The sequence below is a fragment of the Bos grunniens genome, chromosome 3, assembly GCF_055505025.1.
Source record: "Bos grunniens cultivar Pamir isolate PY7600 chromosome 3, Bosgru_T2T1.0, whole genome shotgun sequence".
NCBI lineage: Eukaryota > Metazoa > Chordata > Mammalia > Artiodactyla > Bovidae > Bos > Bos grunniens.
In genome coordinates, this window is record NC_141167.1 from 64,595,375 (window position 1) to 64,623,050 (window position 27,676).

The 27,676-nt window shown below is 43.3% G+C and overlaps 2 long non-coding RNA genes across 3 annotated transcripts; one reads left to right on the forward strand and one right to left on the reverse strand.

Annotated features, from left to right (window-relative positions):
- Nucleotides 1-27,623, forward strand: LOC147375730 (uncharacterized). Its single transcript, XR_015160400.1, has 3 exons — nucleotides 1-50; nucleotides 509-645; nucleotides 26,564-27,623. It is a non-coding gene; the product is annotated as an uncharacterized LOC147375730 (long non-coding RNA).
- On the reverse strand, nucleotides 5,377-8,174 carry LOC147375731 (uncharacterized). 2 transcript variants are annotated; one of them, XR_015160398.1, is made up of 2 exons: nucleotides 8,037-8,174; nucleotides 5,377-5,798 (listed from the first exon to the last, which is right to left on the reverse strand). It is a non-coding gene; the product is annotated as an uncharacterized LOC147375731 (long non-coding RNA). The 2 variants fall into 2 exon arrangements; XR_015160399.1 differs by having other exon boundaries at nucleotides 7,916-8,053.
- Nucleotides 27,624-27,676: the final 53 nt, after the last annotated feature.

A 27,676-nucleotide genomic window follows, 5' to 3' on the forward strand; every position in this document is an offset into this window, starting at 1 on the left:
AGATGAGGAAATAGAGGCACAGAAGTTTAGTGACGTAAGGTCACATTCTGGTAAGTACTGGAGCTGGGATTCAAATCCATTCTCTGACTTTGATGTCTATTGTTCTTAAACACTTTGCAATAGTGCACTCCACCTGCTTCTTATATAGTACAGGAGCACACATTAAAACTATTATTTAAAATGTCCAAAGGTTGTGGAAATTTGTGTCAGTCATAAAGTATTCCTATCCTTGCATGGATGCATTTAGACATTTATTGACCCCCTATCACCTGCCAGACCACCATGCTGGGGATAAGACTAAGACAGACATGAGGTTACAATCTTTCTGAAAAGTCAACAAATTAAACAAGAATCACAGTGATGTGTGATGAAGATTATACTTGATGAAGTATAAAATAGCAATAGCTAATATTTATTTTTTGTTATATATGGCTAGGCAATGTTCTCAGTTTTTAATGGATTCTCTCATTTAATCTTGACTGCAACCTATTTTATCCCCATTTTATAGATGAGAAACTGGAGGTGCGGCAAGGTTGTGTAACTTCTGAGTGATACAGTTGTTTAATAGTGGAACCAAGACCACACGAGAACATATCTGGAGGGAAACCCAGCCTGGGAATTAGAGAACCTGGTTCCAGTCAGCTGGTAAGTAGTGCTCATTGAGATAACCATAAATGGGGGGCTCTGCATTTATTCAGTCATTCAGAAGCATTTATGAGGCATTGTCATAGGCGAAACATCAAGGGAGGGGGTGTGGTTGATGTAGCAAGAGATGGTTAATGTAGTGTTTGCAGTTAAGAAGATGCAGTCCAGTAGCCAATGCTGTATTAAGCACTTAAGGATATAAAAGATAAGAATTGCTCCTTGGTCTCAGGTTGATAGCATTCTAAGAGAGGAGTGGAGGCAGGTAAGTTGGCTTATGTGATGGTGTGGAGTTTGGCCTTAAGAAGGAGAAAGCTGTACCTCTGGCCCAGATTTCAGTACACTTGAGCTACGTGACTATAAACAAGCTATAGTCTTCTGAACATTAGAAACTAAGAGGTCAGAACCCTCATTTTACAGCTGAATGTTATTACAAGCTAGAGAAATGTTTGAAAACTGACAAATTCTGTGATTCCAGCCTGGAATACTGTATGAATATTAACTTGGAAACGATTGTTCAATTTTTTAATACATAAATAACATACCTGGAAGGTGCTTTGGTGATCTGCTAGTATGGAAATGCAGGAAGTTGTTTTCCTTATTCACAGGTTCCAGAGCAGTTCAATTCAGTCACTCAGTTGTATCCAACTCTTAGCGACCCCATGGACTGCAGCATGCCAGGCTTCCCTGTCCATCACCAACTACTGGAGCTTGCTCAAACTCATGTCCATCGAGTCGGTGATGCCATCCAACCATCTTATTCCCTGTCATCCCCTTCTCCTCCCACCTTCAATCTTTCCCAGCATCAGGGTCTTTTCCAATGAGTCAGTTATTGCAAGAGGTGGCCAAAGTATTGGAGTTTCAGTGTTAGTCCTTCCAATGAATATTCAGGACTGATTTCCTTTAGGATTGATTGGTTGGATCTCCTTGCAGTCCAAGAGACTCTCAAGAGTCTTCTCCAACACCACAATTCAAAAATGTCAATTCTTCCATGCTCAGCTTTCTTTATAGTCCAGCTCTCAATCCATACATGACTATTGGTAAAACCATAGATTTGACTAGATGGACCTTTGTTGGCAAAGTAGTGTCTTTGCTTTTTAATATGCTGTCAAGGTTGGTCATAACTTTTCTTGCAAGGAGTGTCTTTTAATTTCATGGCTGCAATCACCATCTGCAGTGATTTTAGAGCCCCCCAAAATAAAGTCTGTCACTGTTTCCATTGTTTCCCCATCTATTTGCCATGAAGTGATGGGACCAGATACCATGGTCTTAGTTTTCTGAATGTTGAGCTAAGCCAACTTTTTCACTCTCCTCTTTCACTTTCATCAAGAGGCTCTTTAGTTCTTCTTCACTTTCTGCCATAAGGGTGGTGTCATCTGCATATCTGAGGTTATTGATATTTCTCCCGGCAATCTTGATTCCAGCTTGTGCTTCTTCCAGCCCAGTGTTTCTTATGATGTACTCTGCATATAAGTTAAATAAGCAGGGTGACAATACACAGCCTTGATGTACTCCTTTCCTGATTTGGAACCAGTCTGTTGTTCCATGTCCAGTTCTAACTGTTGCTTCTTGACCTGCATACAGATTTCTCAAGAAGCAGGTCAGGTGGTCTAATATTCCCATCTCTTTAAGAATTTTCCACAGTTTGTTGTGATCCACACAGTCAAAGGCTTTCAATAAAGCAGAAACAGATGTTTTTCTGGACCTCTCTTCCTTTTTCGATGATCCAATGAATGTTGGTGATTTGATCTCTGGTTCCTCTGCCTTTTTTAAATCCATTTTGAATATCTGGGAGTTCTTGGTTCACATACTGTTGAAGCCTGGCCTGGAGAATTTTGAGCATTACTTTGCTAGCATGTGAGATGAGTGCAATTGTGTGGTAGTTTGAACATTCTTTGGCATTGCCTTTCTTTGAGATTGGAATGAAAACTGACCTTTTCCAGTCCTGTGGCCACTGCTGAGTATTCCAAATTTGCTGGCATAATGAGTGCAGCACTTTCACAGCATCATCTTTCAGGATTTGAAATAGCTCAACTGGAATTCTATCACCTCCACTAGCTTTGTTCATAGTGATGCTTTCTAAAGGCCCACTGGACTTCACATTCCAGGATGTCTGGCTCTAGGTGAGTGACCACACCATCATGGTTATCTGGGTCATGAAGATCTTTTTTGTATAGTTCTTCTGTGTATTCTCACCACCTCTTCTTAATATCTTTTGCTTCTGTTGCTGCTGCTGCTGCTGCTAAGTCGCTTCAGTCGTGTCTGACTGTGTGCAACCCCATAGACGGCAGCCCACGAGGCTCCCCTGTCCCTGGGATTCTCCAGGCAAGAACACTGGAGTGGGTTGCCATTTCCTTCTGTTAGGTCCATACAATTTCTGTCCTTTATTGTGCCCATCTTTGCATGAAATGTTCCCTTGGTATATCTAATTTTCTTGAAGAGATCTCTAGTCTTTCCCATTCTATTGTTTTCCTCTATTTCTTTGCATTGGTCACTGAGGACGGCTTTCTCATTTCTCCTTGCTATTCTTTGGAACTCTGCATTCAATGGGTATATCTTTCCTTTTCTCCTTTGCCTTTCACTTCTCTTCTTTTCACAGCTATTTGTAAGGCCTCCTTAGACAACCATTTTGCCTTTTTGCATTTCTTTTTCTTGGAGATGGTCTTGATCACTGCCTCCTATACAATATCACGAACCTGCATCCATAGTTCTTCAGGCACTCTGTCTATCAGAAATAATCCCTTGAATCTATTTGTCACTTCCACTGCATAATTGTTAAGGGATTTGATTTAGGTCATACCTGAATGGTCTAGTGGTTTTCCATACTTTCTTCAATTTAAGTCTGAATTTGGCAATAAGGAGTTCCTGACCTGAGCCACAGTCAGCTCCCGGTCTTGTTTTTGCTGACTGTATAGAGCTTCTCCATCTTTGGCTGCAAAGAATATAATCAATCTGACTTCAGGATTGACCATCTGGTGATGTCCATTTGTAGAGTCATCTCTTGTGTTGTTGGAAGAGGGTGTTTGCTATGACAAGTGCGTTCTCTTGGGAAAATGCTATTAGCCTTTGCCCTGCTTCATTCCGTATTCCAAGGCCAAATTTGTCTGTTACTCCAGGTATCTCTTGATTTTTTGCACTCCAGTGCACTTTTGCACTCCAGTCCCCTATAATGAAAAGGACATATTTTCTGGGTGTTAATTCTAGAAGGTCTTATATGTCTTCATAGAACTATTCATCTTCAACTTTTTCAGCATTACTGGTTGGGGCATAGACTTGGATTACTGTGATATTGAATGGTTTGCCTTGGAAACGAATAGAGATCATTCTGTTGTTTTTGAGATTGCATCCAAGTACTGCATTTCACACTCTTTTGTTGACTATGAAGGCTACTCCATTCCTTCTAAGGGACTCTTGCCTGCAATAGTAGATACAATGGTCATCTAAGTTAAATTCACCCTTCCTAGTCCATTTTAGTTCACTGATTCCTAAAATGTCAATGTTCACTCTTGCCATCTCCTGTTTGACCAAGTCCAGTTTACCTTGATTCATGGACCTAACATTCCAGGTTTCTATGCAATATTGTTCTTTATGGCATCAGACTTTACTTCCATCACCAGTCACATCCACAACTTGGGTGTTGTTTTTGTTTTGGCTCTGTCTCTTCATTCTTTCTGGAGTTATTTCTCCACTGATCTCCAGTAGCATATTGGACACCTACCGACCTGGGGAGTTCATCTTTCAGTTTCCTATCCTTTTGCCTTTTCATACTGTTCAGGGGGTTCTCAAGGCAGGAATACTGAAGTGGTTTGCCATTCCCTTCTCCATGGGGATTGTACTATGCCATTTTAAATAAGGGACTTGAGCACCTGTAGATTTTGGTATCTGCAAGGGGGTCGGGGGTCTTGGAACCAACCCTCCACAGATATGGAAGGACAACTATACCACAAAGCCTTCCTAGAGTCAGGAAGAGGAACCTTTAAAGAAAGACAGTGGAGCAGTGCAGAAAACACAAAGGAGATGCTCCCAGCACTTGGGGAAAACTTGGGCAGGAGCTTGGAGGTGGCATGAAGGAGAGTGGTGAGGCTGCTGGAAGTATTGTTGGCTGGGGTGAAGGAGGGCTGCAAGAAATAGTGTGGGGCCAACGGACAGCATTGGGAAGCTTGGGAAAGAAGAGGAGGAAGAACAGGAGGAATGTTTCCCTAAGCGTAAGCCTTTCTCTTATTCATTAACACCAGACTCATGCCTTATGCTCATTATCTGCATAAAGGTGTCTTGGGCTTTCTGTATTATGCTTGGTTGCTTGCAGAAATGGATAAAGAGTGTCTGAAATAGGCATACATCAGAGATTTGTGAGTTCAGTTCCAGACCACCTCAATAAAGTGACTACTGCAATAAAGCAAGTCACATGAATTTTTTCCCAGTACATATAAAAGTTAGATTTATACTATATTATAGTCTATTAAGTGTACAATAGCATATGTCTAAAAAGAAGTATATACCTTAATTTTAAAAGTTTATTGTTACAAATGCTAACCATCATCTAACAACACAGGGTTTCCACAAACCTTTGATTTGTAGAAACCTCAGTATTTGCAAAGCGCAATAATGTAAAGCACAATAAAATGAGGTCTGTCTCATTCTGCCTCATGATTCAGGAAACCGTGGTAGAGATGAGACCTCCAAAGCCTCCTACCTGGACTAGAATTTCTACAATCTACTTGCACAACCAACCTGCAGCATTCATCTGGAGCCTTTATTTCTTCAGCCACATTACATTAAAAAAATTATTTATTATTTTTGGTTGTACTAGGTCTTCCTTACTGTGCATGGGCTTTCTCTATTTGCCGCGAACAGGGGCCACTCTTTGTTGCTGTGTACAGGCTTCTCATTGCAGCGGCATCTCTTGTTGTGGAACGCAGGCTCTCGGCATGTGGGCTTCAGTAGCTGTGGTTCACAGGCTCAGTTGGTGTGGCTCCCTGGCCCTAACTGCAGGCTCGGTAGTTGTGGTGCATGGGCTTAGTTGCTCCATGATACACGGGATCTTCCTGGATCAGGGATCAAACCCGTGTCCTCTGCATTGGCAGGTGGATTCCTACCCACAGGGCCACCAGGGAAGCCTCCAGAATTTTCAACTGGGTGCTGCTCACCTGCTGGAGCTGAGGACAAGAATGAAGAGAGAAAGAAGTTTCCTCTTTCCTTTTAAAAAATTTTTTAAAATATTAATTTATTTTAATTGAAGTCTAATTACTTTACAATATTGTGGTGGTTTTTGCCATACATTGACATCAATCAGCCACAGGTGTACATGTGTCCCCCGATCCTTTTTCCTTTTAAACAGTGACTCTATGCTGAGCATCACTGATGGTGGAGATGGAATAAAGAGGAGGGAGTGGGGGAAGGAAGGTGAAATGCACATAGAGGGAGCCAGGGCCAGCTGCTCCCCTGGTTGCTGCTGCTTTAAAAGCTGTGCTGGTCATCTGTGTGTCATTCAGGTCTGGACTGGACATGATTACTTTTCTCCCCTGTTCTTTTTGTGACACAAAAGCAACTATGGCTCTGATTCCAAGCACAGTCAATGAGCAGCTACCCAGTTGGGGAGGGAGTGGGCCCTACAAGTTATCTGTCCTAAGAATGGCATCTTGGCAATACTACTCTGTCTGTCCCAGTCGGGGAGGAATGGACAGAAGGTCCAGCACATACAGTTGATTCCGAGGGAAACAAGGAGAGGCTGGTTTCTTCTGCGGAACTTTGCCTTAAGCCTGGAATATATTCTCTCAAGAGTAGAACCTAGGTGTTTCCTCAGGCTGCCAGGGCATTTCAGTGTTATCTGAGAAGTACATAATAGCTATTTGCTGAGATAAGAATTACACCAGGCTTGGCATCTGAAGTCTTAGGTCTGAGATCCGGCTCTTTAACTTCCTAGCTACGGCCGAGTTGCCTTCTTCACAGCATAGTAATGAAGGGCAAATGAGAAACGTTATGACAACACTTTAGAAAACAGTAAGGCTGTGCAAATATTTGTTGGTTTGTTATTGTTACCTAGCAATACTAAGGGATTGCCCTTGTCTAGGTTCCAGGTAAATAGGCAGGGTCTGTGTAACTGAAGGCTTGGCAGGTTCAATTACAACTAAAAGGGTGAAATTAGATGATAGAGACTCTAATACGGGCTTCACTGAGAAGACATAGAGTAACACAGTGAGCAGACCACACACAATTTTTCTGAACAGTTGCTTTGGGTGGTTAACACTAACTCCTTCTCACCAGGGATTGGGTGAGAAAGATTGTATTTTATAGATTGTATTTAATCCCTCCCCCACCCTCAGCTAGCTTTCCAGGTGGCACAGCGGTAAAGAATCCGTCTGCCAGTTCAGGAGACACAAGAGACACTGATTTGATCCCTGGGTTTGGAAGATCCCTTGGAGTAGGAAATGGCAACCCCCTCCACTGTCCTTGCCTGGAAAATTCCACGGACAGAGGAGCCTGGTGGGCTACAGTCCATGAGGTTGCAACACTGAGTTGGACATTGAGCATGCATGCCCACCACCACGCACTGAACTAGCTAGCCCACCGCCAGCATTTTGCCTTGGGCATTCCTGGAGACTTGGCCCCCTGCTAGCTCCTTCTCCTTCTGTGGGTTTAGCCACACATGCTTCTTGAGAGTTGTCCCTCCTCAGTGGTCTTGCTCGCCTTTGTCTACCGGGCCTGGTCCCAGAAGCTGACCCTTTGCCCAGTTTCAGTTCCTGTCTCCATCCTCTCCTTGGACTCCGTGCTTCAGAGTCCCCCTTGCTTCCCAGCGCCCACTGCCCTCACATTTCCCCACCTGAGTGGGGAGGTGGGCGACTTGAGTTCCACCTTCCCACCTGGGGTAGGCTGCCTTCTATTGGAGCACATCTTTCCCAGCATTTGGACAGAAGGTCTTTTCATGGTGTTGAGCATTTACTACCTGCACCTTCTGATGAGCAGGGCACTCCACTCCCTGTGTCTGTTCTTCAGCTCCTGCGACTCTTCCATGGTTAACTGATTAGTCATGCCGAAGCTCCCCCAGGTTCTTATTACATTTTGCTGAGAACAGGGAGTCACTTCTTTCTGTCTGGGAGGTGACCTCTGAGTCTCAGCACTGGGTGCTTTTCTTAGGCTGCAGATCACTGCTGGGGTCCCGCCAACCCTACACCATCTTAATGCTGTCTTCTGTATCTTCCTAAAACAGATGTTTCCATGACCACTTGGGCCTATGAGCCAGTTTTAAGCTCCCAGATTGTCCCAGGAAACTCACCTTAACTTCAAGGATAGCTTTCTACCTGTTAGGCTACATCAGCCTTCTACCCTGGCCTCTGTTTATGATCCCTTTGGTCTCTGCTGAGCACTGGAGATGTGGCTTCCATCTCAGGGCTCACCTCACCAGTTCCAGAGATCCCAGTGCTTCCAGTGCCGGGGACTGGGTCTGCTTATCCTGTCTGTCGTCCCCATGGTTGGAGCTGGGAAGAAAGAGCTTCTGGGCAAGATGCCACTAGCAAGCCTGTGTCCCTAAGAACAACAGACCCGTTTTCTCTCTGGTCGTTCAGAAATCTACTTCTCTCACAGCTGTGTGAAAAGAAGCCAAATGCCCATTCTTAATGTGCAACAACTGAGGCTCACATGCAAACTGCTGTTATCTCAGTGGGAGAGCAATTTGCAACCATTTAAAATCCTTTCACTCTTCCCCGCTCCTCAGTGTATGGTTATACACACACCAGTCCATATTTATTAGTGCAGATGGTGAGAGTCTCGTCATTGAAAGGGCTTAGAGCACAGGGGAAATGGATTTTTGGCCTCACTCTGGCCTTATAAACAAGAAGGCTTGAATGATTTTAGGTTCCTGATTCTTGCCTCAAAAGAGCACAGTTTGCTTCTCTCCAAACACAAGAGGTTGTAAATTGGTAATTCATCTCCACCAAAGGCCACATGATGAGCAATTGTAGAAGTATTTTTTTCCTTGTTGTGCAAAAGAGGAACCCGACATCTGAGTGTGGGTTCCAGCTGGTATTTGCCTTTGACCGTTTGCAGCCCAAATGCAAACTGTCTTGGCGAATCCTGGGCTCCATGTACCTCCTGCCCTTCACCTGCATCACCTCCAGGGCTATCACAAGGGGAGAAGTCAGCTCAGCATTTCCATGTGACTTCTTAAAAAAAAATTTTTTTTTTGGTGCAGCTAAAAAATAAATCAGTTCTAATAAAAACATTTATACTATATTCTTTATTGTCAGCTAATCCTGCCTGAACTCATTAAATGGCAGTGTGTGGGTTATTTGCTGTCAGTGAAATTATCAAAGGCATTTTTCAGCTGGAGCACCAGGAAAACATATACTTCAATGCCAACTAAAACAATAATGAGGAAATGTTATGGTCAGTCTTGACCAGATGACCCTGCCCCTTTTAGATTAGTTCTTAATTTCAGCACAAGGGTCATCCTGTGAATTCTTACAATAAGTCACTGCTCACCACTCACATGAAAAAGATGTGACTTATTAGAAAACTCACTGTACTCATTGCAGTTAATGAGATGTGGAAAGCTTTGTAATTTGATTTGCTGGGCCATATGCTGTAAAGGGATACTGCTGATTTCATTCCTCCGTATTTAATTTAAGCAGTATGCAATACCTTCTTCATATAGCTACTTATATCATAAAAATTAACTTGGGGTATAAAAAATACACCATTGTGGGGTTTATTACTTGGTGTGGTTCAGTTTCAAGTGTTTTTCATGGAAACATCTGTAAGTAATGTGTGTGGGGCTAATTTTAAATCCCGCCAAATTTTTTCCATTTAACATTTGGTTTAACTGACAAGCTTTGCAGAAGTGGTTTTCAGAGCTGTCGGTAATAGATACATACAGTATTCCCAAGGCCATAGCATTTTTTTTTTAAGGAAGATAACAGTAATGCAAAACTTTTTTAAAAAAACCTTCTTTTACATGTCAGCATGTACAAGCTAGCAATTTAGAATGTAGTCACTTCTATCCTGTCAAGCACTGAAATCTGAGAAATGGGCCAATGCCTACCCTCCCGGGTGGCCACCAGAAAAAAAAAAAAACATGCTCTATTTTCCTTCTGATTAAAAAAAAATCCCTCACCTAATTCTAAGGGGGCACCAAGAGTGGGTGCCTGATCCAAGGGCCTGATCAAAGCTGATCTGTAAAACCATAAAACAGAGCCTCTCTTTTCTTCATGTGGTGGGGTTAAGAGATAAAAAACCCCGACAACCTCGAGTTAAATTTGAACTTCAGATAAACAACAACGATTTTGGTATAAATCTGTTCCCCCGGCGCCCAGTATTTTTGCTGGCTAAATCCGGTAACGCTACCACCAGGGTCAGAAGTGTTTGCTGACTCCATTCTATTCACGGGCACGGAAGCTTTATTTCAGGTTGTTTGATTTCGGTGGCTGACGAAATGAACAGCTCGACCGGCAGGCGGGACAGCCGAAGCCATAAATACCCACCTCCGGGCCTGGGCCGGGAGCGCGCTCCCTTCCCATCCTGGCTGCGCGGAGGTGCTGACTCAGCGCCGGGGCAGGCACGAGGCGGGGACCCCCAGGAACATAATTAAACCGTTTCCAGGCCTGACTCTCAAATAAAATGCTGTGTGGGAAGGGAAACTTGAGGGGGAAGTTAAACAACAAATGGAGAGGTGTGGAGTGAAACCTCAGGGAAACTGTTGGTTTTGCTTCAAGGGAATTGAATTGTGAAACTTGCAGTTGCGAAATTTCACTCAGTCGATTCTGGTGAGAACCGAAGTTTGTTTTAATTGTCAATTAAAACTCCTGGTGCCTGGGTCCTGGGGATCTAGCTAGGTAGGGAACCAAGGGGCGGCGAGAGTGGGAGCCGGTGTAGGTCCGATGACAGGGCCGGCCACTGGGGGTCAGGATAAGCTTGCAGAGTGTCCCTGCCGCCGGCTGAACTTTCTCCGGAGGAGATACCCTGCCGGCCCCAAGAAACTCAAGGCCTGCGGAGAAGGTGGGGAGAGACGCAACTTAGGTGTCCCTGAAGCCCGCCGCGTCCTCTTTGGAGGCTGGCCTGGCAGCCCATTTGTAAGGTAGATCTAGGCCCCCACACACGTTGGGACCCCACTGTCGGGCACTATATTGCCTTTATGAGAGTCAAGCAGGCTTGCCGTTGACAACACTCTGATAACAAAAGAGGTGTGGCCTTGTTGAAGATGTTATGTAAAAGGAAATCATTCCTTTGAATATTAGAACAAGGCAGAAAGGTCTAGCCCTTGGTTTTCTGCCTTACGATTTGTTTTTTTGAACTTAAGAAAAACAAAAAACAACAAAAAAAAAAACAAAGGAGAAACCACCTCCAATGTTCAACCAAGCTTTAGTTTTTGTTTGTTGCTGCCTTTTTTCTTCAAATCAAGGTTGCCTTCTCATTAACCCTAGATGCAGCCACAGAAAATTCAATTCCCCTCACTGAGGGATTAACCACGGAGAAGAGTGTGGGGCTGGGGAAACCTTGAGAGTCTTGAGATCAACGAGTCTGAAATGTTTGAAAGAAAAAAAAGCTTCAGTGGTTTAAGAGCTTCACTAAAACATTTTAAAGAAAGAATAAAAACTGCCCTTATTAAAGAGCTTTGGCGATTCAAATACATGTCCATTTTCTTTTGTCAATTAGGTATCTGATTCATTCTGTGCATCGTAATGCTTAACAGAAATGCTAGAATTCCTATTCAATCCCCAAACAAGAGTCTTAAAGCCAACTCTATGATTTTTGCAAAGACCAATTTTTTGTTAAAGCTTCACGTCTCTGTTCCTTTTGGTGATGGTACACTGAAGAAAAACCCAGTGCCTTTCTTAGTACCTGAATGAGAGAGGAAAATGGCCCACATCTTTCAACTGGGCCCAAATGTTTGGGTGGCAGGCCTGCTTGAATTGGGAGTGATGTTTAGAGCTGATCTATTTTGAATATCCATTAATTCACTCATTCAACCAGCATCTCCTAAGCACTCATCATATCTGGTGCAATGTCTAGTATTAGAGTCATGGTCTCACCTTCCAGCAGCTCGCTGGCTGGTCAGGAAGCAGACAATGTAAGGAGAGACAGAAGTTATTCTACTGTATTGGAAAAGGCACTCATCTTGTCCTCTTTTTCTCATCTAGAAGATGAGAAAAAACCAGGTCGGTCAACATGGTTTAATAAACAAGTGGTACCTTGACAGTAACGACCAAAATCCAGTTTAATTTGCTAATATCCATCCTTCCTGGCCGACTGCTTCCTTTTTCTAGGGGTCCTTCTTATTCTCCCAGTGACCCAAAGTGCCCTTTGAAACCACCCCCTCTGCCTTCAAACCAGTGGGATCAAATGGGGATGTGGACAGAAAGTAAGCTGAGCACTTGTACTCTCTGACTTTGTAACCAGCTGTTGAATAGCTTGACATGGCTTTACTGTGAGAGTGAGGAAACCACTGTTCTTTTCCTTCTGGAATGAAGAGAAGCCAGAAGTTTATTTAATCTTTTCTAGGCAACTTATTTTATTGCATTTTTAATTTCCTCTCTTGCATTAACATGACCCTTTTCACTGGCTTCCCACGCCTGGTGCTTAATTACTTATCATTAGCAATGTACACGGGGGCCTTGCTGCATATTTATAAATGTGATCATTAGTACATGGAAAGACAAAGGCTTCTTTAAGACTGTCATTAGTTATTCTGTTTTCATGGAAGTGTTCATTAGGAGAAACTACCCACCTGGTTAAATAATTATAATTAAAAATTGGTAGTCTCCTTTGCATTTCGAACTTGCTGTTTGTTCCGTCTGTTTGTACGTAGCTAAACAAGTCATATTTGGCCAGTATTCTATCCTTCATTTTCACAAAAATCGTCAACAAATACAGACTCTGTGTTATTAACCTATAGGTGGTGACTGATTTGCAGTGTGACAAATATAATTTTTGTAATGCAGCAGTTATTTGCAAACCCATTAACCAGCCATGGAATGGTGCTTCAGTGAATAGCATTAAGGATCTCTAGTTGATTTCATTTTCTGGTCTTCTGTCAATGGTGCAAATTGAACTCCAGGTTTCTAACTGAACTATGTAAAGGGTCTCCTCTAGCTCCTCAGCCATGGAGACACCAGGCTGGGTGGCCACCTTTCCCTTGCATGTGCCAGGCAAGACAAGTGGCAGTTGAATGGCGTGAATGCTTGTGTGTCAGCGTTCGACTCTAAGTTCTGGACTAGGGGTAACCACAGCAGTGTTCTAGCTGGGGCCAAGCCAATGCCTAAGCAAATAGAGTCCACAAGGAGTCTTCAAATTGCTAGCAAATGGCCATGAGGCCCATACGTGGTTACGTGTCAGCTGAGCTGAAACAAATGAGGTGACAGAAACACAAGAAAGGAAGCCCGGTCATGCTGCTGCCCACTCCCCTCTGCCCAGACTGGTCCTCAGCAAGCCACTACCCCGAACTGATGAGAATATGCCAGTGATAAACCACAACTGTGGGAAATGCTGGGCGGAGGCATAAATATCATCTGTAAACAATTAGGCAGCCACTGCTCATTCAGTGCCGTTTTGAGAAGCTAAGGAAGTCTGCAATCAGTTATATCTCCAATTACCATAAAAATATATTAGCCATTCATTCATTTATTAATGATTCATCAGTTAACCACATATAATGAGCAAATAATTAGCAGTGCTGTACGGTTGCCAAAATTGAAGAAGTGTTGGCATTTTAAAGATGAAAGGTTGCATTTATGCAAAAGTCTGGTGATGATAAAGTTAATATGGAAGATAATTATAAAAGTGGCTGTCCTATATTACAGGCTGAGGTACTACACAAGTTGCCTAATTGAACCGAAATTAATATTCTTCCGAAGTCTGTGTGTTGCCACACACAAACTGCTGAATTTCTCCTGAAGATCTCCCTTCAGTAAGGTGCACTGCACAATACAAGTTAATAAAATGCCAGACAGCTAGACTGTGTTCTTTGTTTGCTTGGTTCAGGGCCTCGTGGAAAACAATAAATTGCATTCATGTCAGCTGAGGCCCATCCCTTTGCTAATTACCGTTTGGTGCTGAAATGACTTCTGTGAAATTGGGAGCATGAGGAAACATACAGCCATACAAGGGAGGCTTTTCAGAGTTTTGCAGTAAATGTGAGATAGGCCTCAGGCACACAGACGTTAAAACAGTGAATCCCCCACAGATCACACTAATGGAAAGCCTGTCAGGGTAAGTCAGATCCGGGTCTGTGGTCAAAGTCTAATTAAGGTTTCTGTACTTAAAAAGAATATGAATGCCTGGGGGTGGCGACGAATGTATAAGAAACTCACTTGTTTGTAAAATTGTTAGCATGAATAGTAAGTATCGTGGGGCCGTTACCTGCCATGTAACACCTGTTTTCTGAGTCGCTCTCGGCTTTCGCTGGATGGATCAGGGAGGGTGGTTTCAGAGCTCAGTGAATCCTGCCCAGGCCGCAATGACCTCTCATCTTTGGGGCCTGGTGCAAGGCAGGGTTTGAGGTCACGGATGAAAGTGGATCTTTAGAAGTCACCCTGGAATCCCGGAGGATTTTTTGCTTTGCCACATGAAAACCGCACCAGATGATCCTGCCCAACTGCCTGGCGCCACTGAGGAAATAGTTCCCGTGAAGGGTGTGGGGCCGGCCAAGTCTCCTCTCTGGGGAAACAAAGGGTCGTCTGCTGCCGGGGTGCGCCCTCCAGCCTGGCCGCCCTGCCTTCCGAACAGCTGCAGTGGGCAGGCGCGGCCCTGATTCTAATAGACGAAATGAATTTATAATGCTGCAGTCTCTTCATTTTCACCGTGCACAAATTTCCCCTTAAATACTTAAAAACAACACTCAGAGCTGGATATACCTTAAATTTCGAATAAATGAAACCTTAATCCAGTCTGTTGCTGAGTCTGAGTTGTTATTAAAGAAATAAATTTGAAACAGCAAGTGGTTTGAGAATTTTTGAATTTAATTATTTAAATCTACTTAGGGTAACTCTCACACGCTATTTCAGTTTCCCATTGAGAACATGAATTCTGGGAAAGGTATCCCACGCAGGGTCCTGGAAATATTAACTTTCATGTACAACTGTGGGCTCAGCTGTGCCACCCCCCTCCCCCAAAATGCAAAAGAAAGAAACTTGGAAATTCTTTTTATTTTTTCCTTCTGTAAATTTTAGCTAAGTGATAGAGGACTTATTTTTCAAAGAATAAAGGAAGCCAGGTCCTCTTCTTTCAGTTTCTTGGGGCTTCTTCAGTTGCACTGCTTGTGTGTCATGACCTGAAGATCTTTAGCAAAAACGTTTACACAGTCATTGGTTGAGCAAAGTTAGGGAGAAAAAGGTAAAGAGAGATGATGAGCTGTACTATTGAAATGGCCAGCAACCTCATTAGGGTTATTTTGGCCAAGTGAGTGTCTGGGCCCTGGTATTTGACAGTTGAGAAAACAACGACTCTTCTGATGAGTCCTAAGACTGATGTCCTAAGGATGCTTGGGGCGGAGCTCCTGGCCCTTTCGGTGCCACTTGGCTCCTGAGGCTTGGAGAGTCATGATCAGGGTCCCTGGCGCCATTACCTTTGTTAGTAAGAGATACCTCCTGATATTAGCAGTCCAGTTTTTTAAAGCATCCACACTGGGAAAGGGAGGGGGAGAAGGTGCAAGACTTAGGCACAAATGTATGACTTTTCCTTTTTCTCCAGTTTCCCAGGATTTTAGTATGCCACAGGCTAGGCTTGCTTGGACCCTGTCAGGAGGGTTAAATTACCGTACACAGGTGAAGAATCTTGCTGGAGTGTGGTCTTTCCTCCCTCAGTGAGATCCCAAAGCCTGAGTCAGAAAGAAGCCCAGCATCTAATTTATTCCTATTTTCTGCTGGCCACTTGTTATTAATCGGAACTGCCAAATCCTGCACTCAACCCAGACTAATAAGAGGACATTGACTTGGAGGGATTTCTAGATGCAGAATTCTATCTTTCTGGTCAATATAAAAATCTTCAAAGAACTAAAACCTTGGAGAAAAAAGCAAATCTTAGTGAGGGGCCCAGCCTTAGCCTTGACGTTGTACCCAATAACTGCAAAGGACTATGGAAATTCAGTGTCCAGAGGATGAGTGAATGTTTTACCAACTAAAAGAAAAGGCAGAAGAGCACTAGACAGGGGTTTCTATGAGAAGTAAGGGCCAGTGGTTAGGAATGGCTCAGAATCAAGAGTTTCTGGGTTTATGTTTTTAATAACTGTAGCATAGTCTTAAAACTAATTCCGAGTATTTAATTTTTATGAAATCTATACATATTTATGGAAGAACTCCTCCTTTCCAGGCACAGTGCTGGGCCCTAACACTTCAGAGAGGAAAAGCCATTGTTCCTGCTCTTGGGGGCTCTCATTTCTGCTGAGGGGGTGTGGTGGGGGCAGGCACTCAAACAGCATGAATCCGACTCCATGTAGCCAAATTTCTGCATCATTACAATGCTTGGCATGTAGGAGCCCAATAAACGTTTGCTGAATGAAAGGATCTGCTAAGAGGGGAGTGTCATGTTTCTTGTCTTTCTATTGTGATTTATAGCACTAGCGTTTATAATTCATTTTATGCCCCTCTATGCTATATAAGTACAAATTATTAAATATCATCATCATAAACTAGGGTCTTAAACACCAGTTATATTCTCCTATGAAGTTAGTGACATTTAGATTCTTTTGTTGGGCAGATGGTGTCATATTGCACCTGTTGGAAAAGTAGGCATTTGGGGAAGGGACATTAATTCAGAGCTATTTATAATATAAGAAAATACTGGGCTTCTTAATAAATAAGTTTTTACTGTTTCCCAAGAAAGTAACACAGATCCTAGCCTTGTTAGTTGCTCAGTCGTGTCAGATTCTTTGCAACCCCATGGACTGTAACCCACTAGGCTCCTCTGTCCATGGAATTCTCCAGGCAAGAATGTTGGAGTGGGTTGTATTCCCTTCTCCAGGGGATTTTCCTGACCCAGTGATTGAACCCATGTCTCCTGTGTCTCCTGCATTGTTGGCAGATTCTTTACCGTCTGAGCCACCAGGGAAACCTTAAATTATTATTTTCTACGAGACTCTAACTCTTTGAATTAGAGCTTCTGAAATTGAAAGATCATTTTTTCTTAAAGCTCTACTCTACATTTCCTCTTCATTTCTGGTTTTCTCTTTCACTCTCAGGATTGACTTTTAATTCCAATTTGTTCTCAGCCTTCTCCTCCACAAGTCTCTCTCCTTTGTGTCTGTCTCTATCCTCCTTTTCCCTCTCCTGCCAAGACATTTCATTCCTCAGGTATGCTCCTTACACCACTATGGAGCCCAACTCTACTATGATCTGTTGGGGTGTGTGGAGCAGCTGTCTCAGCCTGGATTTCTGAGCTTTCATAACCCACCCACTCCCAGTCCACCCTGGGCGGAAAGCACTACAAGAGCCAGGCTGCCTTCATCGTCCCCCGAGTGTCGTGTTTGTTTCTTGGGCCTCTGCTCACGTTCATGTCTTATCTGGAGGTTGTCTCTTCCTGTTGCACCTTTCTACACATTGTTTATCTATTAACCATCTCCTCTTTGAACTTGTTCTTTTTTATTTCTTTGATCTTCACCTCTTCTAAACTTCTATTGCTCTTTCTGTTCTATCCTATAGTTTAGTCTTAACTTCCCATATAAACCCAAAGCTTCTTGTAGCTATAAGAAGCTACGGTATTTATTATGTACCAGGCTGTGTATTAAGGTGTGTGTGTGTGTTAGTCGCTCAGTCAAGTCTGACTCTTTGCGACCCCATGGACTATAGCCTGCCAGGTGCCTCTGTCCAGGCAATTCTCTAAGCAAGGATACTGGAGTGGATTGTCATTCCTTTCTCTAGGGGATTTTTCCCAACCCAGGGATCAAACCTGGGTCTCTTGCACTGCAGGGGATCCTTTACCATCTGAGCTACCAGGGAATTAAGGTACATTAAGCCCCCTGTATTAAGGTACATTATGTTATTATTTCATTTAATCTTTATGACAACCCTGTGATATAGGCATGATTGTTATTTTCATTTTACAAAGGCCCAGAGAGCATGAGTGACTTACCCAGGTCATACAGTTAATAAGAGGTAGAGCTGGGTTATCTGGTGGATCAGTGGTAAAAAGCCTGCTTGCCAATGCAAAGACATGGGTTTGCTCCCCAGGTCAGGAAAATCCTGTGGAAAAGGAAATGGCAACTCATTCCAGTATTCTTGCCTGGAAAATTACATGGACAGAGAAGCCTGGTGGGCTACCATTCATGGGGTCACAAAGGAGTTGGACATAACTTAGTGACTAAACAACAACAATAGCTGGCTTCTACAGTCACTACACCGAACCACCCAGATCCCCCTTGGAATGGAAGGACTTACCCCTCAAATTGGTGGGAGTGCTGCTGGCTAATAATCCTCAGCTGTCAGCCTTCTGCTACCTACCTTTGCTTAAGGGAGTCTCTTTATTCAATGTCACACCCCTTTGCTGGTGTAGCCTGCATCGGAATGCTGTTTTTCAGGGGTATAAAGGACTGTCCCACCTCAACTTGGGACAACTACAATGTGCAAACCAGCTTCAGAAGTCTGAGGCTGGCTGAGGTGATGCTAAGATGGAATTCTGGAGCTTGACTACCTGCTGTTGAAGATCATAAGATTAGTGGAGTTCCAAGAAAGGTTGAACGTACAGCTAGGCAGGTGTGCTGTGTGACACCAAGTTCCTGATTGGGAAGCAACAGGATCTTGAGATAAGAGACTGTGACATCTGAATTGATGTGCTTGACATCTCAAGTCTCCAGATTCCCCTGAACTCCTGGGCCTACAGGAGGGGCCCCCTCTTCTCTGCTGAAGACCAACACTGCTCCTCTCTTGTTTGACAACAAGACAAATGGATTTCCTTCTCTTGGAGATCTTCCTCCATGTCCTCTCTCTCGACAGCCAGACTGTTAAATAGGGGAAATCACAACACTGCTGGCTGGGGAAGTGCTGATCTTACTAGGGGAGGAAAGGTCCTATACCTGGAAGGAACTGCAGGATCTAGGCGACAATGCTGGCAGGATCCGGGACACTACTTAAGGGACTGGGTTCTGGGAGTACTTCCATTCCAAGGTGGGTGGATTATGAACTTATATTAAAGAGGATTTATCAGTATGGGAGCACTCTCCTGGGATACAGGATATAAGCAAGGGTCCTGGGATACCTTACTGTTTTAAGACTGCTCTCAGACGCCTGAAGAAAGTAACAGTCTACATAAAGTGAAGTAGAAATGAGTTATTGTGGTAGTGGGAGAAAGGATTAAAAAGGCTCAAAGAAATGGGCTTGGCAAAGTAGAAATACCACAGAAGGTCAGACATCTCACCAAAATATGTTCATTGGGAGGTTCCAGAGGACAGACTATATAGATTTTGAAAAGCAGTTCCTGGAATGCTCTGGGACTCTGCATATTAATCATCAAATGATTATGAGGCTAGAACTGTCTCTTATGAACTGTTTTCTGAACTGAACAGAAACAGATCACAATGGACAGTTAATAGATTCACCAAAGTTGGGTGGGGAAGGCTAGAGGGAATCCACTGCAAGATGGAAAGGGTGCATTTAGGATTGAACATGAGCAGGGCCGGAGGGCACAAGTAACTGCATGATCAGGTGGCCCAGACCCCAAGTCATCATCTGCCACCATCACACTGCCTCTCTCTCAGCACACACTGTGGCTGCATGGGGTCCTTTGTGACCAGTTGACGGAGAAAGAATGTAAGAAGCTGAGCTTGGTTCATGAATGTGTTGTCCTGATATGTAACTGCTAGCGGAAATGGACTGCTGCTGTACTAAAGCCCTACTCAGGAGGGACCTTGAAGTCACCAATCAGCGGAAATTCTCTTTATAAGTATAGCTTCAAATGGTGTACCTTATCCACTATGTGGGGAAAGAATATAGATAAACTCATATGCAATGGCAAATGGCTTGGCTGAATAATCAGGAGTTAGAAGGAAGAAGATTAGAAGAAAAGGAAGTCTGGGGAAGAGGCATTCCTGTGGAAATGGGCATGAGGTGTGAAGATCTTTGAATCACAGGTTAACTTTCACCAGGGAGCGTTTAACACAGAAGAGGTCTTGTTAAATAAACAAGAAGATAGAATGACCAGATCAGCTGACATCAGCCGGCCACTGCCATCGATCCCCCCAGGCCCGGCACAATGGATGCATGAATGGAATGGGGTTTGCCTGTACTGCCTGCAGAGCCCCGCTTGCACCACCATCTGCATCTGAGGGCGTAGAGTATTTGATCCATTGACTGGATACCACATCTCGTTGGGTCACACTAAATAGCCCACTTTATGGCAAAGGGGATGCACCAGAGGATACAGTGCTGTGGGATCTACTCATCTTATCTCACATAGCACCAGCAAGAAGAAGCTGGAGTGATGGAATGGCCTGTTGAAGACAAAGCTGTGGTACCAGCTTGGGGATGGTGTCTGTGAGGATGAGGCACTGTCCTCTAGCATGTAGTGTACGTTCTCAATCAATGACCATCATATGGAGCTGTGCCCCAGATGGAAGAAAATATGCATCCAGGAACCAAGGGGTGAAAGTAGGGCTGGCTCTGCTTCCCATTACTCCCAATAAACCAGGTAGGGAATTTACACTTCCCTTCCCCACAGCTCTGGGCTCAGCAGGCTTAGAGATCTTGGTTTCCCAAAGAAAAACACTTCCATCAGGGAACACAGTAAGAGTCCCATTGAATTCTAAGCTATGGCTACTGGCTGGGCATTTCTGATTTCATGAGCTAAGGGACCACCATCTCAGCACAGGATTTGACCCTGATCGAGAAGTAGGACTGCACTTATACAATAGGGGCAGGGAGATCTATGTTTACTACCCAGGGGAACCTTTTGAGTCTTTGGGTATTCTCTTGCTCAATTTTGATGATAAATGAACAAAATGCAGCAACCATGGCCTGAGAAGAGAAGATCCTTTAAGGATGAGGGTGCTGAGGATAAAGGGAATCTAAAATGGTTTAAAAGAGGGAGATAATGATATCAGTGGTCATCGTGAATCTGACTGTAGATGGAGTTGCTTCAGCTACAGTAGGAGCTGGGCTGGTGGGGGGTAGATGCTGCTACTCTCAGGGGCTGTTTCTTTGTCTTTCAGGCTGCCTGAGTGTTTAGTCACAATTGGTGCTTCCATTTCTGATACACCAGGTTAGGCTGTGGGATGGCATCTACCATCTCTTCATAGACTTTTCATTTTATTGGAAGCCTGTTATTCATCCACTGAGCATTTATTACACGTCTACTATGTCTTCGGCTTTGTTCTTTGTATAGGGATTGAGAAAATGAATAAGAGAAATAAGACGTAACTCTCACCCTTAAGAAACTCACAGTCAGGTGGAGGAAAAAGATACTTAACCAAACTATTATAAATACTACAGTAAATGGAGTAGTAGAGATGAGCATAAAGGAAAAATGTCTTATCCAGCTTGGTGGTCAGAGTGGAAGGAGAATGTAATGCAAAAGTTTCCAGGAGTTGATGCCTGAGCTTAGGGTTATAAAATAGGGAAGATCAGGGTGCAGTGAAAGACTATTCCAGGCAGAGCAAAGGTGGAAAATAATGTGGCTGGATGTTGCTAGAGCACAGAGGACAAGGTTAGGGAAAGCAGTGACCAGGTAGTGGAGGCTCTTATATTCCATGCTGAGAAACATAAATTTATCCTGTGGATGACATGGAGACATTGACAGGATCTCAGTGGGAAATGGGGTTCTAATGCCTCCTTCAGTCTTTTCAATGTCCTGCTTGCAGCTGCCCCTCTTACTTCCCAGAAATGCAGCTGCTTGAGTGTCTTTTGGTCACTGTGCATGACACCTTACAAAATTATTTTATTCTGCAGCATATCTTAGTTCTGGCAGATACTAGTGAATTTGGCTTTTATTTTTTTAATTTATTTTTCTTTTTATAGAATTATTGTTGCTGTACAATATTATATGTCACAGGTGTACAATATAGTGATTCAAAATTTTTGAAGATTATACTCTATTTATAGCTATTGTAAACTATTGGCTATATTCCCCATATTGTACAATATATCCCTGTAGCTTTTTTACACCTAATAGTTTATACCTCTTAATCCCCTACGCTTATATTGTCCCTTCCCCCTTCACTGTCCCCACTGGAAACCACTAGTTTATTCTCTACACCTGTGAGTCTCTACATCTGCTTCTTTTATGTTATATTTACATTTGTTATACTTTTTAGATTCCAAATATATGTGACATCATATAGTATTTGTCTTTCTCTGTCTAACTTATTTCACTTAGCATAATGCCCTCCAAGTCTATACACATTGCTGTAAATGGCAAAATTACTTTGTTTATATTCAAGTACTATTTTACTATACATATACACACACACACACACACACACACAACAGAAGACTGGAGATATATATATATATATATATATACACACACATATATATATCACATCTTCTTTATCCAGTCACCTATTGATGGATACTTAAGTTGCTTTGATATCTTGGCAATCATAAATAATATTACTATGAAGACTGTGGCATATCTATTCAGGTGACTCTTTAAATATATTTTTTTCTTTCTTTATTCTGAGTATTTTTTGCATCTATTGAGATGACCGTATGGTTTTTATGCTTCAATTTGCTGATATGATGTATCACATTGGTTGATTGATTTTCAGATATTGAAAAATCCTTGTATCCCTGGGATGATCCCACTTGATCATGGTATGTAATCTTTTAATGTATTGTTGGATACAGATTGCTAGAATTTTGTTGAGGATTTTTGCATCTGTGTTCATCAGTGATATTGGCCTGTAATTGTGTGTGTGTGTGTGTGTGTGTGTGTGTGATCTCTGTCTGGTTTTGGTTTCAAGGTGATGGTGGCCTCATAAAATGAATTTGGAAGTTTTCCTTCCTCATGAATATTTAAAAAATGTTTTTTCAAGTGGCTTTTAAAAAGACATCCTCAAGATCACTTTCTGTTGGTAGGGTCTGTAGCAGTGGAGTTACTGATGCCTTTTCAGCTATTCTAGATTGCTGAAAGTTGCCCCATTTCCTCCAAATTATTTAAAACAAGAAATACCTAAAGGCATGGCAGGGGAAGTCCATGACTGATTACAGGCCCAGAGTTCTAGGAGAACATTGTTGGTACTCTGAGATAACTGTCCAGAAGTGCCTCACATTGTTGGTGTTTGGAAAGGCCTCACTGGTGTGGACTACTTTGCTGAGTTAGTAAAACTCTCTGATGATCATTCTAAACATAGAGAACCCGCAAGAGAATATGACTCAATCCTAGTCGCAAAACCCAAGATTTCAGCATCCCAAAGAAGCTTAAAGAAGGTGATGAACACTAAATGTCAAGAAAGATCATCATGTATTAGGAAACAAGAAGACAGGTGAACTGTTTTGGCAACAAGCTCCAGATCAAATTAAAAGTCAACACTGAATTCCAGACAGAATCCAACGTTTTATGTAGATGAACTCAAATATGTGGTAGAGGTCACCTTTGCCTTCTTGGTTATTTTATTCACTAATAACCATATAGAACACAAAATCATGAATTGGAATACTCAACAATGAGTTTAAGAATACAACCAGTCTACTGGCATGAAAACTTACTTGCTTGCAAAAATGGGGTATTTTTGAAAAATTATGTCACTAGGATGAGCCACTTGGACCAGCTGTCCCAAATTAGGGATCCATAAAGACCTCTATAACTGAACAGTTTGTATCCTGGGTCAGTACGTGGTCTTCTCTCATTTCCGGTCTAGATCACATAGTGCGTGTGCAAGCTAAGTTGCTTCATTCATGTCTGACTCTGTGCAAGCCTATGGACTGTGGACTGCCAGGCTCCTCTTTCCATATGGATTCTCCAGGCACAATACTGGAGTGGGTTGTCATGCCCTCCTCCAGGGGATCTTCCAGACCCAGATATCGAACCAGCATCTCTATGTCTCCTGCATTGGCAGGTGGGTTCTTTATCACTGGCACCACACATAGATCTAACACCAAATGTTTTTCCAACACAGGCCAAGGTGCCAACTTACACACCACACACAGAGACTCCAGTTTGATATCAGGCATCGCAAGTGAGAATTATGGAGTACCCTTTAGAAATTAGGTAGCACTCTGATATAGCTAAGATTGGAAAAGACAACAGCAAATAGTCAGGGCTGCAGCCAAAATCATTCTCTTGTAGCTTTTTGTGAGCAAAACACCTGGTATGAATTGAATGTGGGAGAAGATTTACTAAGTGGTTTCTTCTTAATCTATTACATCTCCTGTTAGGTTTAGTTCAAATGTTATAGATCTGCATAAAAATGGTTACATTTCCAAATGGCTAGAAGAACTGAGTGGAAAGTCCTCTAGGGGTCTCTCGGTTTCCAACCATGCCTCTGTTCCCTCCTTCACCCAATTGCTCCTCTCTCCCCTGTAAAATCCCCTTTCAGTCCCTAGTAAATTGGACTCTTTAATCCCAGTATAATTTCCAGCCTGTTTCTATTAGAAGCTGGGTGTTTCCCACAGTGATTCACTTGGTTGCCCTGACCAGAAGGGACCAAAGGCATCAGCTACCACTGACTCTTGCTGATTGGACTGAAAGATGAACAGAAAGAGGCAATGAGAGCCGCTTGGTTTCATTAGACTGAAAGAAGCATGCTTTCCTGGGGGACGAAAGGACAGTTTAAACATAGTGATAACATTGACCCAGATGGATTAGTTTGTTTTTTAGCCTCAAATCTGACAGTTTTATCCATTTTTGAATTATAAAAAAAGAGGTAGAGACCTGAAGTTTTCAGACCCAGCTGTGCTACCAACTTTAGGACATGGTTTTCTCTACCTGAAACATTATGCACAGTAGGATGATGCAGTGATCTCTGAGTTTTCTTTTACCTTGAAAATTCATGAAAAAGAAGCACATATGGCCACCCTGGATGGCAATATTGCTACTGTATGTTTTCTTTAAACAGAGTCTCAAATCCATTCAATATGAAGTAGATTAGTAATAGGAACCAGAGACTCTGAAGAGGCCACCCTCATATACAGGGAATTTACTGTCTTGCCCTGTGTATTTTGTGTTTATTTCTGCTGACTCCTAGGTGGGGGTTGATTCTAGGGAAGTAACATTTATTTGAATCCAAGTGGAGGGAGAAAGTTTCTCCCTCATCTCTCTTTCCCAAACAATCCAGCTTAGTTCATCATCTTGTGTTGACATTACTTATGAATGCTAATGAGCTCATAAATGCTAATTAATAACTCCATGTGCTTCTATTTATTGGCAAATATAGAGATCCAGGTGCAGTGTAGACCTGGCCCCAAACACAGTGCCTCTCTCTATCTCTGAGCTGAGAATAGGGATAGGATGATTCCTGCAGTACTGCTGAAGTCAGGGGCCTTTACACATCTTTTAATACATGCAGGAACTATGATTAAAGTCTCACAGAATTATTGGCTTCTGATTTCCCATGGAGGAAAGAAACTGGGGTCAAATCTAGCAAATAGCAAGGCTAGGTTGGGCTCTCAATCTCTGGGGAGGGTCAAAGCTCAGCGGTGGACAGGGCACCCTCCCCAGCATGCCCTGAAGGCATTGCCACCTTGGCGCTGAGTGGGCGATGCTGAGAGCTCCACATGGAGGAACAGAGAGAAGGGCAATGGGGCTTTGGGGGCAGCACTCAGCACCTTTGTTCTCTTACAAATACAGCTGCCCTGTCCCCTCAACACCAAATTTTGCTCCAAAATCTTCACAGTGCTATCATGTAGTTACTATTTATTACTACTCCTATTTAAGCATTTGATAGACTGAGGCAGCAGGGTGGTATCACTTGGCCAAGCTCACACAATAAATCAGTAGCCAAGCTGGGATTTGAACATGGCCATCACCTTGAAGGGGGCTTCCCTGGTGGCTCAGATGGTAAAGAATCTGCCTGCAATGTGAGAGACTCAGGTTTGACATCTGAGTTGGGAAGATCCCCTGGAGAAGGGAATGGCTACCCACTCCAGTATTCTTGCCTGGAGAATTCCATGGACAGAAGAGCCTGGTGGGCTACAGTCAGTGAGGTTGCAAAAAGTTGGACATGACTGAGCTACTAACATTTTCACTTTTACTTCATCATCTTGAAGGAAACCTGTTTCTAGACCGCAGCCTGGGGTGCAGCTCCCAGGGCTACTGGGGACTCGGATGCTGGGGGTAGTCCTCCTCAGGTGGCTCTGGAGTCAGGGCCCTGCTCCCTAGAGACCCTGCATCCCCTGCCTATTCAGGACCAGTTTTCCTTCCAGCCTGAAGGGCTGGGGATTGGACCCACTTCCTCTTCCCAGACGTAATTGCTTTTGACCTCCAGAGCCTCTCCTGACTTGGGAACCACCCTTTCCCCTTCAGTGCTCCCCAGTCCTCTCCCTTCTCAGGGCCTGCTGGAGAGTCACTGTTGAATCGACTTGGGATCTCTGCCTCTTAGGGAGGAGCTGTGCCCACTCCAAGGGAGAGGAGCTGAAGCTGGACACCAACATCCTGATAGATCCAGGCTGCCCAGTGGTGTAAACTCATAGTGTAAGCTATGAGCTTCTCCAGAATAGGGGAACTTCTCTTTGTGAAGAAAGAGAAGACCTTTATAAACCCCACACTCTTTTCAAAGAGGCTTTCTGGGTGGCACAGCACAGTCAAAAGCTTGAGAGGCAGCAGGAGAGTCACTAACTCTGAGCCAGTGCAACAGGCTTTTGAAGGTTGGGGCGTGGGAGGCAGGAGAGGAAGTTCCCCATAGCCCCTGACTCCGTGGGTGTGATGAACACTTGGGTAGTTGACACTTCTGCTGCGGGGCTCCTGGGTCCCCACTCCTGGCCCCATGGCGCTGGTGGGAAGGGGCCCCACCAGCCCCCATTGGACTCTCCAGGGATAATTGCTCATGTCTGTTTCTTCTCTTTCCCAGGCCTTGGAGAGTGTTCCAGGAAGGGACCTGCTACAGTATGATGACCTGCAAAGGCAGCCCTCCCACCTACATTTCAAACTCCAAGTCAGCCGTGTCAGTCTGAAGCAGGGCTGAGGATGATAATGGGTCAAATGCAATTAGCAGCCGAGAGCACTGTGCATTGCCATCTGATTTAATTTTTTGCCCATCAGATTCCAAGAATCTTAGTGCTTAAAAGCAACTAAACAATTGCTCTATTGTGCTGAAATAAAGCCCAGTTAATTCAAAAATCAATTGCACCACCAGGTGGGGAACACACTGGCCCCAAACAGATGGGGTCGAAAACTCCCCCAAAATGCAGTCTTGCTAAATTAAAAACTTGATCCAGGAGTGGAACAAATAGGGAGCCATGAATGGAATGGAGTCAGGTCCACTCAGGCGAATTCTTTCTTCTCCCCTTCTTTTTCCTGCCTTTTAAAAGAGAAAAACGCGCCATTCCACGTCTATCAGTGTCAGCGTCTGTGCAGAGCTTAGCAGTTCAGTGTCTTGCTTTAATTAGTCTGAAAATTAAAGGGCAACTCTGGGCCAATGTGAGTGATTATGAAAATAAAATACATGTACATCCCATGCAATCCTCTCATTTAATTAATAGTCTTGTAAACTGTACAGCTCACTTTAAGGCGGTCTCGCAGTATAACAAGTCCATTTAAATATCCACTTAATACTTAACAAAATGTGAGGGACATACCGTAGCATACGGTCCCTTCTCAAGTTTCACTGTCTGAAATTTTTCAAAGCTGACCCAAGTCAACCTGAAAAATGTTTAACACCCTAGGCTTGAACACAAGAAACTCTGTGATGAACAGACATTCAATTACATTTTTTAAAAGTGAGAAGCATTTTTGTAAAATAGAGACTCTGGAAACTAATTGGCAGCCACGAAACTTGTGAGCGAAGGCCAGATCTTGTGGGGAACTTTTACTACAGTAACACGGCTCAAAGAAATTGTGAATAAAAGGCATCTTTGTTTCCCAGTCAAATTAGCTGATTAAGAAATAAAACATCTTAACGTGTTTTTAAATGTAGAATTAATTATTTATATGAAAAAATTAAAGGCAGGTTATGTGAAATTCT